Here is a 15,716-nt window from a genome sequence, read left to right as displayed (position 1 = left end):
GACACGGATTTGGTTTAACACTTTTGTTCTGTCCAGTACATTTTTCTCCTCTCCTTCGCACTCTCTTTGGGACTAATTTTGATTTCCTTAACCCAGCATATCCAACAGATAAATGTGGATCACTAACACTCCCAATAAGTAAGCTTTCATCGCTCATTTCTGCATCATCTGAATCAGGCTTCCAAGACTCTTCAGATGGTTCGAAATCTAAACATAATTCAGTATCGGAGAATTGAACAATTGGACTTAAATGTGCTGTTGCTGAAGTGTTCCCATCACAAACATCTATTTTCTGATTATGGGGCTCCTCGTCAATACATAAAATTGTTCTTAAATTATTATCGGGGGGTTCCAGAATGTCCATCGAATCACTTTCGCTATCAGTGTAATCTACTAGACGAACAGTAGTCAAAGGTTTCGGTAATGTAGGTGACTTTCTTGAATCACCATCTATCTTTGGCATAATAATCGGTGAACCTGAAGAGGTATTAGCTAAAGACTGTAATGCTATTTCTACCATCTTACGGGTTGGAGTTTGTGGAGCCATCTGCACAAGAAAAGTATTTTGTATTAGTTTACTTCATAACACAATAGACATTTTACCCCTTAAACGCACAGTGCGTAGTAGGTAACAGTAATTATATTAATATTATATAACTAATTATGCTAATATTTAAATACGTAACGTTAAATTAAACAGATTTACCGGTCATCCGATGGACGCTAACTGACAAAACTGGAACATTCTCTACCGTTCGGCGTAAGAACGTAACCGACCATATTGTCGCTTACGCTATCAAATGACGTCGGTTGCGCTGTTTTGATCATCTACAAGATTTGTAAGGAAGTTCATACGCTAAAAGGCACAGGTACCAAAAAAGCGTCAGGTGTAAGATAGAACTGTTATATTTTTGTAGCATACGTATTAGGTAAAATTGAACGGCTTTCGTTAAAAATCGTAATTTGACAAAAAACGTCGCTTACGCTGTTCTGCCGATTATGGCTCGATATACACGTACAGTTATACTTTTGCGTTTTGCTAGCGTAAGCCAGTTCCGAATCACAGATTTTTTAAAAATATTCTTATTTTTACTTGCACAATTTCTGACTCTGTACAAATCACAACTACACTGTTGAAATAGCCACCTCTAATATGGAGCAACTTGAAAATATACTCGGTTGCAAAATCTGGCATTAAATTTAGCAGATTCCCTTATCGCAAAAGACGCACTGTATTCTTTATACCCATAGATGTCCCGTGACAGACGTCGCTAATTATGTGCCTAAGATTTGTGAATGTTTGTTATTTCCCTCACGAGAACGGATCGTTTTTGTGCTCAACAGTTCGGCTTGTGAAATAATGTGTGTTTTGAATTTTATGTGTCCTTTCTCTATTTTCTTCAATTTTACAATATCTGAGTCTCCTATGTGAACAGCAGCCCTCAATGGAAGTTATCAGGTACTCAGTCACGTCACAAACGAAATGATGATATTATTTGGTGATTGATCGATTGATGATGATTGTATGGAATTTCATTCATGATTGTATTGCGCGTCGTGGCACAAACGGTAGGGGTAGCTGAACAAGGAATTTCCTAGGAAAAGCAATCCTATCAAGTACTTAATCTCTATGTTCTATATATTTGTGCCACAGATATTGAACACGAACACGTATATTTCGCTTGTTAGAATTGTGTGTTCTCAAGAATTAAAACATAAAGTAGGTACATAAAAACAAAGTAAATTTCAAGAGGGAACCTATTTACATTTTTATGATAACGTTAAAAATCTAAGGACGGATTGTTTCAGAGGATTTTAACAATTTTTGAAATTTCAAAGTTAATTTACAAGTTCTCTGAAAGTTCTGTTATTGTTTGAGTTCTGTCAAGTAACTGGGCTATAAAGATATAATAACAGAACCTGAATATAAAATTCACAGAACCCGAAAACGAACGTCGAAATTTGATGAATTGTTCAAATTTTATAATACGACCCATCCTTAAACTATTCTCTCTCTCTCTGGTTTCAATCCTGGGATTGGTTTGCAGCAATTTCATCTAATCTCCTCTTCCATTCTTCCCTGTCTTGTGCGGCTCTTTTGACTTCTGCATATGATGAGCAGCGCACGTCCACCAGGAGGTCCTCCAGGTCCTCTAAAGAATGAATAATATTAAAGAATGAATAATATTCAAACATTATGATTTATTTAAACATTTTTGCTAAGTAGATTGTAGAAAACAGGTGCAACTTTGATAACCACCCAATAATATAAAAATGCACGCATTATGATTCTGCTGCCGAGAGCATCGTTGCACCTCTTTTTCAGTTCCATTTTGTGTCGTTTATGTAAAAGTAAGATAAGTTACCATGGAAAGAGTGCGTCACGATTTTTTAAAAAATTATTTTCAAAAATTATACATGGAAGCCTTACGGTAGTCACAAGATTAAATTATACATGCATGCCTCACGGTAGTCACTAGATTACGAAGCGTAAATACTAAAATAGTAATAAAATAGCGTAAATATTAAAACGAGAAATAAATAAGCAATACGCAAAATTTAACGAAAACTTTTAATTTAAACCCTTTAATCGGAGAAAATATGGGGTTAGACGAGTTGTATAACATACCGTAACCTTCAATTCTTAATTTTTTAAAATAAAAATCTGCAAAATTTATATCACTGAAACAAATAAGTTTTAACGAGAATTATTTGGTTAATAGTGATGGCAGCTCCTATACAATAGTTAAGACTGTAGAAAATGAAAGCAGACACCAAGTTGTTTAGCGTTGTACATCTTAATTTTTTAGTTGTGTCGTTTGTTATTTAAGTTGATGGAAGCAACACTTCTTTTTGTATTTCATGATGTTACAAATGTGTTTTATTTCAATAAAATGGCGAGTTGTGTATTACATAGATCACAGAATCACGAAAATAAACTCCTATTTCACATTATTTAATATTATTAAATTTCACAACAAATATTAATAACACAAATTAGAAGTAATTTAAGTTTTCTTCATTTGAATATATGTTTTTTTGTGCGTAAACGATAACATTTCTTAGCGTAGAAAACTAAAATAAATAATGTTTGTCTACAAATTTCATTTTGTTAGGCGGGTATGGGTACCGCCGCCCCAGGAAGTGTTTATTGGATAGCCAATAGGCCACCCCGAGTGGTTTGCTACGTTAAGTGACTTAGCAGGGGTGTAGGTTTGTCTAGGTCTTGGCGACGGATGCGTTTGCCCACCTGCTCCTGCACCTGCCCACCGGGTCGGATCGGGAAAGACTGGTTGAGGGAGACCGCTTGACCTCTCCCTACGGACTTTCTCTCGACCCCATCACCTTGCACCGCAGTGGGAGGGATGTATTCGTACGTCCGTCGCTTCTGGACACATTGCCCCAGATTCCTACCCACCCATCATACACTTTTCCATCCCAGAACTTCATCTCATTCCCTTAAAAGACCTCCTACACAGCATCCCCAAGATGACATAGGGGTTTAGAGAGTCTTCTGTGTGGAGGTAGTGTAAAAATACATAATTTGTATATCGTTATGGTAATCAATCACACGCGTCATTGATTTTAAAGAAAAAAGTTATGTATTGAGCGAAACTTGATTTTATATAGGTAAAAAATATTATTCCATGTGTCTTTATTACGAGCATATGAGGTGATTTTGTACAAAAATGGCGCTATATAAATCATCCAAATTTAATTGTTGTTTTTATTATATTAACATCGATTTTCTTTGAAAATAATTCTATGACTTCAATTAGGGGAAGACAAGAATAGCGCGAAATAGGTAGTCGGTAGGTTACGGATGTTATAAGGGTTTGGAGAGGTATATAAATACGATATTAATTTCTATTTCGCTGAAATTTATCGTAAGATTTCATGAACTCTAATTAATTTTGCACCATATTGAGTTCCTCAGCAGGTTTATATTTTTGTCGGAATATTAAATACGTTTACGTAAACAAAATAATTAGGTAATAACCTGGTTACCTACGTATATGGTCCCGCCACTGGAAGCTCTGTCAATACTTCCTATCGAATCATTTAAGAAGGGAGATTTTATAACAATACATCAGCGGTGAGTAGGTACTATGTGTGTTTTTGTTATTATTGCAATATTTTAGGAAAATCTAATAATGCACCAAAAACTATCAATTTCTAACAACCATTCTGTTTAAATTAACTTTCCATCTATATACAAAAAAACTATTATTTCACCAATTTTTAAATCAGGTGATACTAAATAAATTAATAACTACCGACCTACACCAGTATTATCAAAAATCTCAAGGATTTTTGAAAAGTTAAGTTTAAATTTATCAAAAATCTCAAGGATTTTTGAAAAGTTAGTAAAAAATCAACTACTAAAATTTATTGAAACTAATAATATATTGAGTGACCAAAATTTTGGATGTCGCGCAAAAATAAGCACACAGGACACAATCATAGATATAACAACAAAATACATCAAGCACTAGACAAAGGCAAAAAATCTCTTGCAATATTCATAGACCTAAAGAAAGCCTTCGACAGCATAAGTCACAAATAATTACTGTACAAGCTTAACAAAATAGGAATTATAGATAATGCTTAAATGTGGATAGAAAGTTTCCTGAACTCTAGAAATCAATATGTAAAAATAAATAACACTCTCAGTGAACCGAACACAAGTGACTTTGGAATACCCCAAGTCACTATTTTGGGCCCTCTTCTATTCATATTATATGTTAATAATATCTTTAAATTACCATTAACAGAAAAACTCATTTCATATGCAGATGATACTGCAATTATATTTCAAGCAAATTCATTGAATGAACTTGAAATAATTACTAACAATGATATCAATACGTTAAAATAATGGTTTGATAAAAACTTATTAACATTAAATATTGAAAAAACATATTATATAATTTTTAGTATAAACAAAAAAACACTTTTATTACCTTAAGTATTAAAATACATTACAAAAAAATGCACATCAAAAAAATTTACATGCCAAAATAATGACTGTTTATGCATAGCAAATAAAAATGAAATTAAATATTTAGGTGTAATAATAGAAAGTAACCTGAGTGGAAAACTCACATAAAAAATATCATAAATAGATTAAGAAAACTCATTTACATATTTATTAGTCTAAGAAATACACTTAACTTAAAAATTCGTAAAAATATTTACTACACTCTAGCCCATTCAATAATACAGTATGGTATCGTTGCATGGGGGAGAGCTTACAAATCATCACTTTTACCGCTGGAAATCACTCAAAGGCCGTTAGTAAAAAAAATAATAATAAAACCATCAGACTACCCAATCTCACAACTTTTTCAAGACTTTCAAGTCCCACCACTAAAAATACATTTAAAAAAAATACGCTGCTTCAAATCCACAAAGATCTGTATAAGAAGTCACACGATGCCATGGTTCATGTTGAGAGCAATAGGCAAAATAAATTGGGTCACTTACGCACTCCATTAATGCACACCAGTTTTGCACAACACTATTACACGTACACTGGAGTGGTGTGGTTTAATCAACTAACGACAGAGATGAGATTAGAACCGGACTATAATAAATTTAAAAATAAAATAAACTTCACTACCTTAAATAATTAAGCGTATTAGAATGACGATGACATCTCACTATATTATTTTATATATTATTGTATAAAAAAAACTAAAATCTCTTCACTTTATATGTTTTATGAATTTTTTTCTTCTATTTACATATTGTCACAAAACAGATATCTCAAACACATTTTAAAAAACCCCGCGAAACTAAATTCAACGCAGAACTAGGCGGTGCAGAACGGTGCGCATGCATTACTGCGCACCAACGCCAAAACCACCGCCCGCAATCACACTTCAATTCTAGCTCTGGGCTCGACTCGAAACTCCTGCATTCCCCGGGACAACTCATGTGAGCGTACATCAAACCTTTCCCCTATTATGTGCCTTCTTTTGATGTCTGTAAAACACGTCTGCCAGACGGAGCCAATATGAGAAAGAGATTTGTTCAATTCAATCAGCAAGAAATAATTTAGGATGTATATTGTGTCCCCATTTTGTGTTATTCTATGTGCCTTTGACCTGTAAATACACTCATTAATCATTCCCATAGGTGTTTCATTCGACGAAGGAGTGGAGTCTTGAATTGTTGAATGTTCCCCGTGTAAAGGCATAACCTGCCGACCCAAACCTGAGCTAAATAATTAGAGTCCCATGATTCTACGAGTACCTACTGACGCTGAAAAGCCGGCTCTGGCTCCAATCGTGGAGTCCGCAAACCCCAGTTCGTAACGATACGTATGTTAAATTTTCATTCTTATTTTTTTCCCTTTACACACGAGTTTTAGACTCTTGTAAACGTAAACATGTTAAATTTTATTTGAAATATGTTCTTACTATGTAAATTTAAATAATTATACTGTATTTTATAAAATAATTTTTTTTTTTTTTATATATTTTTTAAAATTTTAGTTTGCTGCTTCGATTTCTGCCACGGAACGTTCGATATATTGTTTATAATAATATTTAGGAGGCCGTCAGTCTGTTTATAATAATATTAATTGTAATGAAATTATTGTTCTTCCACTGTAGTTATGTGGGGCGTGCTTTGCAGAACCTGCCTGCCACATTAAAGCACTGCATTTAGATATCGAAAATTTTTTTTCATCAAAACGTTATAAAATATTATTTAATAGAGCATAAAACAAAAATTATGGTATACAGTTTCAAAAAACACAATAAAAAATGGTTAAATTTAATTTTGAATACACAAGTTATGGAAAAAGCAATTCTTCCAGATTTATGAGGATTATGTGAACACGTTTCATCGTCCTACTCAACCTATCTTAGCCTCAAGGTAGGACCAATTTGCCACCCACTTCACCACAAACCAAAAGCTTCAATTCCAGGAACTTGACTTCCAAGAAGAGCTTTCCGCATTAATCTTTCTTTCGTTCATATCCCCGGAAACACTGCGATCCATGAAACCATAAAACATCATAAACCGCTTCAATAATATTAATTATTGTTCATTTTATTTTGTCTAGCAAGCGAGTCAGACGAACCTGCTCATTAATACGCTGTGTATACGTTTTCCATCACAAATGACGCAAAAACCACAGCGCGTGACGGAAAATGATGTGAAATAACATGGCGAAAGTCGTCAACTTTAATTAAATTCAGCAAAACGGCTAACCCGCAATCGTTAATCATACAACCGTTGGCTAAAACTAACGCCATCGGGAATTAAGACTGTATTCATGACTCTTAAAAAGACTTACCAGAATATTATTATAATATGTTATTTGAAGTTCAGAATACATTACGCTGGCAAAAAGGTATGCTAATCATTTCGAAGTGAATGGATTAAACGCGAGCTTTAAATTTCATAGATTCTGTTTTTTCTATTGTGTTTTCAACATTCATGAATCTTAACAGCTACATTCCAAGACATAACAAAAGATAAGGCAAAATCAATATATCTCCGCTGAGCATGCAGAGTTATTGGAACGCCACGCAACTTTGTCTCGGCGCAAATAGTATATTGCTTTATGGACTTTCATACATACACACCTCTTGGATACTTTGATAATGTTCTGTTATACCGACTCTTGACATAACTCGACTCAATTATTTGATTTATTTGATCGTGCCATATTTTTTTGGAAAGTACCTATTTTCTTATCTTATTAACATTTTTTTAACAACCTTCCCTTCCAACAGACACTCACTTAAAGTCCAAACCATTTAACCCTTTCATACCATACAAAAATTATAAATTTCAGAATTTTTCCTCTCTATCTAGAGGGAATAAAAAATTTAAGTTTTCCTTTTGCAATTGCTGGTACAACTGGATTTAAGAAATATCATTTTCATTAGATTTTAATAACCAGTTCTGGCTGTAGCAATTTTTATATGTAATTTTTTGTGTTTATTCTCGACCGAATTTGTTTGTTCTCTCGTTTTTTAAATTTAAGTTTTGAAGGTGTGATTTTATTGTTTACTAGCGCAGACCCGTGAAAAATTCACGGGAAAGTCTGAATACTTGACAAAAAAGATTTAATTTTTGAAAATGACAAAAATAATTTTCTTTTAAAACTATTATATTATAGATAGGTATAGTATCGCTTGTCTAAATTCTTCACACAATCAGTCCGACTTTGAAAATAAAACTTAAATTCATAGAAAATTTGAGTGCATTGAACCGGAGTTAAGCACGACGCACAGACAACTAACTTATCAATATTGACTGTTTATGTATTTAAAAAAAAAGTTATATTTTTTGCATACGGCATATATTTTTGCATTTGCCATTTTATATGAAAAACACTCTCTTTAAAGTATTGAAAAAAAAGTACACCATAAATTTCAAGTAACTCTTACATCGACTTTGCATTCTTTTTGAATCTCCACATACTTTTTGTTTACTTACAAGCATTGTACATTGTCCTACACGCTACTATGTTGTGATTTTTGATTTTGTAACCAAAAATTCACCATGAACTGTTACAGTTGCTGTCTTTGTTTTTTATTAGCTATCGTACCTACACACTGTAACAACCATACATACACAACCCTCAAAAGAGGAAGCTACAAGCCAAAAATGTGTATATTCTTGGTATACCTTGTATCGTAGGTAACAGGCATTAAAATCGCTTGACAAACGAAGTCTTGAAACATTCGAGTTCAAGCAAAAAACTGGTATTTATTAATTTTGTGAATAATTTTAAATGAAAACAAAAAAGTTAATCAAGTGAAACTTTATGCGTTCATACATTTCTATTGAAAAAAAATATTTTTTAGTAGTTTGCTTTTATATTTTTTATTGAGTAATTTATTTGTATTCTACTCAAGCGAAGCGATAGGAAAACCTTCATTTTATCTAAATCATATTTTTTGGTATTCATAATGTACACCAATTCGTTATAAAGATTAATCAAAATAGTGACTTGGCATTAAGCTTCTTGATTTACCATGAACGCCTTCCCGTATTTCGTAAATATAAATCTCAAAGACTTAAACTCAACTATTTTTTCCAAGAATTCGTCGTTCAAACCTGTATAGTACAGACTATATTTTCACAACCTCTCTTTCAATAACATGATTTTGATTTGCTTAACATCACTCTGGAAATGATTTTGATCCCTCCAGACACAAATTAGTGCCAGCAGATGGAAAGGAAACAAAAAATATTGATCCTTCTAAATTTAGTATTGGCATATCGATTGAATTTTCCACGGTGACAGGTATATGTACTGAGGACCCAATTCCAAGTGTTTTCGAGAACCCATTTGACGCAATTCCTCCAATTGACGTCCCCAGAAGAGTTACGCGATCGCAAGTTAACGCGAATGCATTAACCCTACTGCCACCGTACCTACGACATCCACTACGGTCTTGGATGCAGACGTAAACACGGATGTAAACTTAACTAAAAAGAGTACAACAGGCAGGATTGGTGATTGGCTTTAAGTTCATATAAACACGAATATCTCCGTTTTGTCTCAGTTTAACGGCTTCGTTAGTGTTGTAAAATTACAGTGGTACGTTTAGCCCGTTGTTCCACTAGTTCGGTAATGGTGAGGAATCGACTAAAACCAGAGATGTTGCGTAGAAAAGTTTCAAAATGGCTTCGCTGCAAACCGTAGTGAACTTTACTTTTCTTCGCAGGGTCTTGGTTTTGTCGATTCCTTATCGTTACCGAGAGTACAGCCCACTGGAACAACGGCTTACAACGGTTTTGAATCAAGAAAATTGCGCTTCGTATACAGTTTCAAGATCCTATTCATATAAACGACATTAAAGCACACACTCTTAAACCGTGAATCGATAAATAGAAGCACCTTTACGGGTGGATGCCAAATACAATAAAATACGAATTTCACGGTTGAATTGATTACTGTTGATGTAGTTGTATGTGAAAACTACTCAGAACCTACTTAAACAATGTGCACCGCTTTTCAAACTCCTACCATAAAATGAAGTAATTGTCCATGATACAAAACGGAAATCACTGGAAAATACAAACAAAGGACTCAATTTTGTGCGAATTTTTTAAATTTCAGAATTTTTACAAAATTATACGATAAATATAGTGTAGGCCTAGCTTTATTTTTTATTTAGTAATGTTACTGTATTAATGAAAGTCTTTATGAACTGACATTCCTGAACATCACATAGCTACGTAAAGATTAATAAATTTGACAATGCATAAAAATTCTGACTTAAATATGCAAATGGCGTAGAACAAAATTCTAACTCAAATATGCATTGGCAGTCCGCATGTACGTGAATATGTCTTTTGACCGTGTTCGAAAATATCGCTTTTTGACCACAGATGACAGATTTAGTCAATAACGCATTGATATAGGATTTTATAAATCAAACGTTCTAGATTCCATGGAAGTTGTGGATCTCATTGTAAATCCGCAATTAAAAGGAGTTCTCTTTTTTATTTGGGCCGTAACGAAAAATATTTACTAAGTATTAAATAGTTACTTTAGTTTCACCGTAAAGCCATGAAATTGGCAGTATTTAAACAATTAGGCCGCAAGTAACACTTTAAAAACTGAATTCTGAAAAACTAATGTTCTCTCTATATTTGTTTCGTCGCTAGGCTGGTCTCTCGGGATGGCGAATGGCATTCTGTTCCGATCTTTATGCGAGACGCAGCCAAGCGCCATAATATTATTTCTCTGATGAAATATTTCTAATTAATTGAATATAAAGGAAGATCATATTTCTGTCTGCGGACGTGATCTTCATGAATTGCTTCGTAGCACTGACAGATTGACAATACAAAGAAACTTCCGAATATTTCTGAGCAACTTCTCGAATTCCCCAATTAACTGGGGTTGTTAAGACCCACAAGTTGTAATTGCATTCTTAACCCTACATACTTTAATGTGTATAATCATCGTGCCTTCTCTCCGCTGGGGTAGGCAAATGAGATTGAATAGCGGGCTCTTATGGTCGCTTAAAATAATAAGATTAATTTAATATGGCATGTTTAGCTTTCCAAATATTTCTAAACTGAAGTAGTCAGATATTAAAAAAACAGTTGATAAATTTGTAGACAAACAACTTCTAAGTAGGGAGTTTAGTACTCACGAAAATGTGAACTGAATAATGAACATATAATAAAAGTATAAGTAGGTAAGTATACATTCGCGACCTTTGTGTTTGACTTTGATTCTGGAAATATCGGGTTAGGTTCCATTTTATGCGAAATAATATTTTCTGAATTCATACTCAGACGCCATTGTAATTTTATGATGATTTAAAAAAAAATCACAGAACAGTCTAAACTGCTTGGAGACTATCGCAATCCAATTTGGGAGAAAATACCTTAGTGCATATGTCATCATTGGGGATGCTGTGTGAAAGGTATTTTTAAGGAGATGAAGTCCTGGTAAGGAAACTTGTCTGAAGTAGGTAGGAATCTAGGGATCAGTGTGTCCAGGAGTGACGTGAGGAGTGAAGGCGATTGATCCAGAGTCCAGTTGGAGAGGTCAAAGGGTCTCCCTAAACCAGCCTCTCCGGATCTGGCACGCCACGTAGGTGGTGGGCAGGCGCTTCCTAAACACACCTCACACGATGAACCCGGACACCATTGCTAAATAACCAGACGTAGCAAACCACTTGTGAGGCTGAAATAAGTGGGCAGATGAGACTAGAAAAAGAAGGTGAAGAAGTACCAGGTCATTCAAATTTGATAGTTAAAACTAAAAACGATCTTATGCTTAAAAGTATAATGAACATTGGTGAGTAAATACAAATGATTGCGTTGTTCTTTTGAACTTTAGATATTGTGTTGTGATGTTTGTTGCTAACTTCGATGAAGATAATGTTTTCAAAGATGTCGAAAAGGCATTGATAAACTAATAAACATCTAAATCCTGGTATGTTCCATTAAATGGTATGCCTTTGGGCGTCAATCAGCGCAAAACATACAGCCTGCCATTGCCATATTTTGTCAGCCTCAGCATTGGACTGTACGGGAGGGGATGGCAGTTTGGAGCAACTGATATCTAGAGTGAGTCTACCTAAACATTTGTATGTTGAGTTATGTTAAGGAATATGCCTAGAGGAATGTTATGGAAAAGCCAATATTGAACTTGGGGGAATATGTCAACTTATTCAGCTTCACAAAGAGATAATATTGTTGGGTACTTACCTCTTTTAGCTAATAAGAAATTCCTGGGACGTGAAGCTTCTTACGAGATTGCGGCAGAATATTTACTACAAGAATTAATAACGAGAATATACTCGTGTTTATAATCCTGTATTACAATGAGATAAGATAATGTTTTAGAGTAAATTATTCACTGATGAATTACTTCTGCGCAGGTAAACCAATTTTACGATACAATATTATATTTTACGCTTTCGAGATTTAAAGAATTCCTAAATTTTGTTCTCGTATTATTTTAATTATTATTTTTTTCAGGACAACAACATTTTCTTTTAACCTTTTTTTGAATGTTATACTCATCAATATAATATATCATTGAAGAAGGAGATAATATTGATAAATCCAAACGAAACATGAAACAGAACAAGACATACAAAAATAAAAAGATAACGGTCACAATTATGAAATGAAACCTGGATCTCTTGTCTTACCGGGACAGGAGTCTTAAACCACTCGAAAATTGGGATTTATTTGTTAAGTGTCATATTTGTCAATTTAATATTTTAAATTCAGAATTAAAAATATCATCTTGAAAATTATTTTTCACATATTTTACTTTTTTAATGAAAAAAAAAAATTCTAAAGAAATTTGTTTGTAACCTAGATAGTGTCTCGTGTAAACATATCGGATTTTTTTTATTTATTTATTTATTCATGTTCTCCATAAAACGGTTAAACCTACACCAATGTATTACGGAGAAGATTACAATTTTGAGGTACAGGTAAGAATAAAGGTCATGGAGAAAAAAATACCATTTTGCGGCATGCGTTAAAAGAAGGTTGCTAAACGGTCTGTAAGTGACGTTAAAAATATCGATGGTCAATGCAAAATCGTTAAACATTGAGTCGATCTGTTAGTTGGAGAATTCTGATAGGCAGAAGTACTAATTTTCGGAGACATGGGATCTCCCACGAGTATAGTTGTTAAGGATATATAAGTTAATCTCTTTCAATATAAGAGAATTAAGTATAGTTCCAGAGATTAGTTATAAAAACAATATTTGCCTAAAAGTATTTTTCGGCGTTAGGGTTTTGTTCAAAAGGGACCCAAATAATGGCGCTATATTCCTGGATACTGCGAACAAGGACTTAATATGTTCTCCGTATTGCGATTCCGCTAGAAAATGATCTCGCATTGCGAAGAACTAATCCACGCATTTTTTTGGGGCGGGAGACAATTTCAGATATGTGAGATTTGAAAGAGAAATTTGCTTAAAAAATCGCGCCAAGATGTCGAATCTCATTTTTGCGAATTAATATATTTTTGTTAATGTTGTAGGGAACATGAATGTATCTTTGGATCTTGTAAATGTGACGACACTACATTTCTGGATGCTGAAAGGTAAGGTGTTCATTTCTGACCACTTGGAAAGTAAATCAAGGTCATTCTGGAGAAGAATGAAATCCACCTGACTTTTAATAGCTTTGAAAAGTTTTATATTATCTTCAAAAGGAGATATTTTGGCCGGTTAATGGTCTTGCCAATTTCGTTAGTGAATAGAAAAAAGAGGAGGGGTTTTAGGTTCGATCCCTGGGGAACACCGGAGTTGGCTTTGTATTCCGTAGAAAGATGATATCCGCAACTGAAATACTGACGACTCTTGTGTAAGTAGCTAGCTAAAAAAGCGAGAAATTTTTTAGTAAATCCGATCCAAAATTCTTTTAATAACATATCATTAGCAACAAGTTTGTATTAATCGCATCAACGTGTACAGATTTTTCAAATGACTTATTAATACAGGTAGTGAGATTCATAAAGTTTGTAGAAGGTGATAGAGAGGAGTGAAATCCATGCTAATTGTCGGCTAGTGCATGTTTGGTTTGATTATATATTTGTGAATAAATGATGGTTTCTAAAAGGTTTGCGGTGCTGATAAGACAGCAATAGGTCTATAATTATTTATTGATTGACGACTTTTTGCCTATTTTGTGTATAGGTGTAATTTTTTTTAGTTTCCACATTTCAGAAAATATATTATTACGAAGTGAATAGTCAAAAAATGTGCTCCAGAGTTTGAATTAAATAATTTGAGTATGACGGGCGGTATATAATTTGGCTGGTATTTTGGTTTTAGCTTGTGAAAAGCGGTAAAAATAACGTCCTCGTTAATTTCGTGAATGTATATAGGTAATGTATTGTATGATGAAGAAAATATGTAGAAAATGATAACTTTGGGAACCTTGTTGCTAAATACTGATTGAAAATAATCTGCAAAACCTTCCCAGATCTCAGAACATCCATCATATTTATTGTTGATTAAGTTTGTCGTTCGTATAAGACCAAAATCGAGTGGGGTCTGTTATCATACCATTTTCTGCCTCAGTGTAAGCCTGAAAAATTAACAGCTTTTTAAATTATTTATTTTCCGTAATTTGAAATTCCGTAAGTTAGTTGAGGCATGTTCGAATTTAGTTTTTTTTTCAAAAGATAGTGCATCTTATTTTTCTCTCGTATGCGGTGAATGATCTCTCCAGTAAAGTAAATTTTGGATATTGTTTATTGTCTTTGAGTGTACGTATTGATCTTTTCTACAAAGGTCGAAAATATTATTGAGCTGTTTATAAAACATTTAGAAAGCTAGGTTTACATCGAGGTAGTCATAATGATTTCAGTCATGTTGTTCTAAGGCATTGTTTGATCTGAGCTTTCGTGGAAAATCCAATCATCGTTTATTTTCGGAGGCAAAATGTCTTTTTTTTAAAATGTGAATTAGTTATGTAATCAAATGTGAATGAAAGTAAAGGTTGATTAATGTCTTCCCTGACTAGTGGGGAGTCGTGACGGTGGATAACAGAATTATTACACTTAATGCTACGTCAAAAATGTGTGTACTTATATTATAAACAGTGTTCAATTGTAAGTTATGGATAGAATAAAAATAAATGTAAAGTTGAAATCACCAAAGATAGTAAGTAATATTTGTTGTTTGTAATTTTCCACTTTCATTTATAGTTTTGTCGTAAAATAATAGATACTGTTCCGATTTTGTATTTGAAGGAAAATATAGTACACAAAATATACATGATAATATTTCTATGAGACACTTTTGCCCACAAGTCTTTACCATAGGTTTCTATGTAGTCCAGACTTCTCGCGTGTGATTGGATGTCAGCTCTGTGGGCCAAGAGAGTCTCTCCTCCGTGACTGCCTTTGTCCTTCCTGTAGACGTGGTATAGGTTGCCGAATAGCTCCGATGAATGGGTGCCCGAGGCCAATCATGTTTCGGTAAGGGCAACCAGAAGTAGTTTCTGGGACATTAGGTTAGTACAATATTAACACTCATTGAAGGCTATGTTTTCAGGCCAAATCGTGGGATCCAGGAAAAAATGGAAGCAGTTTTCGGGAATCCCAATTTTAAATGAAGCATATCGTTCATGGTTCATAATTAGTTTTTCGACAGTATAATCCAGGTTTGGATTCTTTTTTTTCGGGAATGAAGATATTTGATAATCTATGGTCGTTGGGTGGAACTTGAAGACATGCAAACGTAATT

Source organism: Hesperophylax consimilis, chromosome 9, assembly GCF_061612785.1.
Source record: "Hesperophylax consimilis isolate HC1 chromosome 9, BYU_Hcon_1.0, whole genome shotgun sequence".
In the NCBI taxonomy this organism is placed as follows: domain Eukaryota; kingdom Metazoa; phylum Arthropoda; class Insecta; order Trichoptera; family Limnephilidae; genus Hesperophylax; species Hesperophylax consimilis.
Note: the sequence above shows the minus strand (reverse complement) of the source record.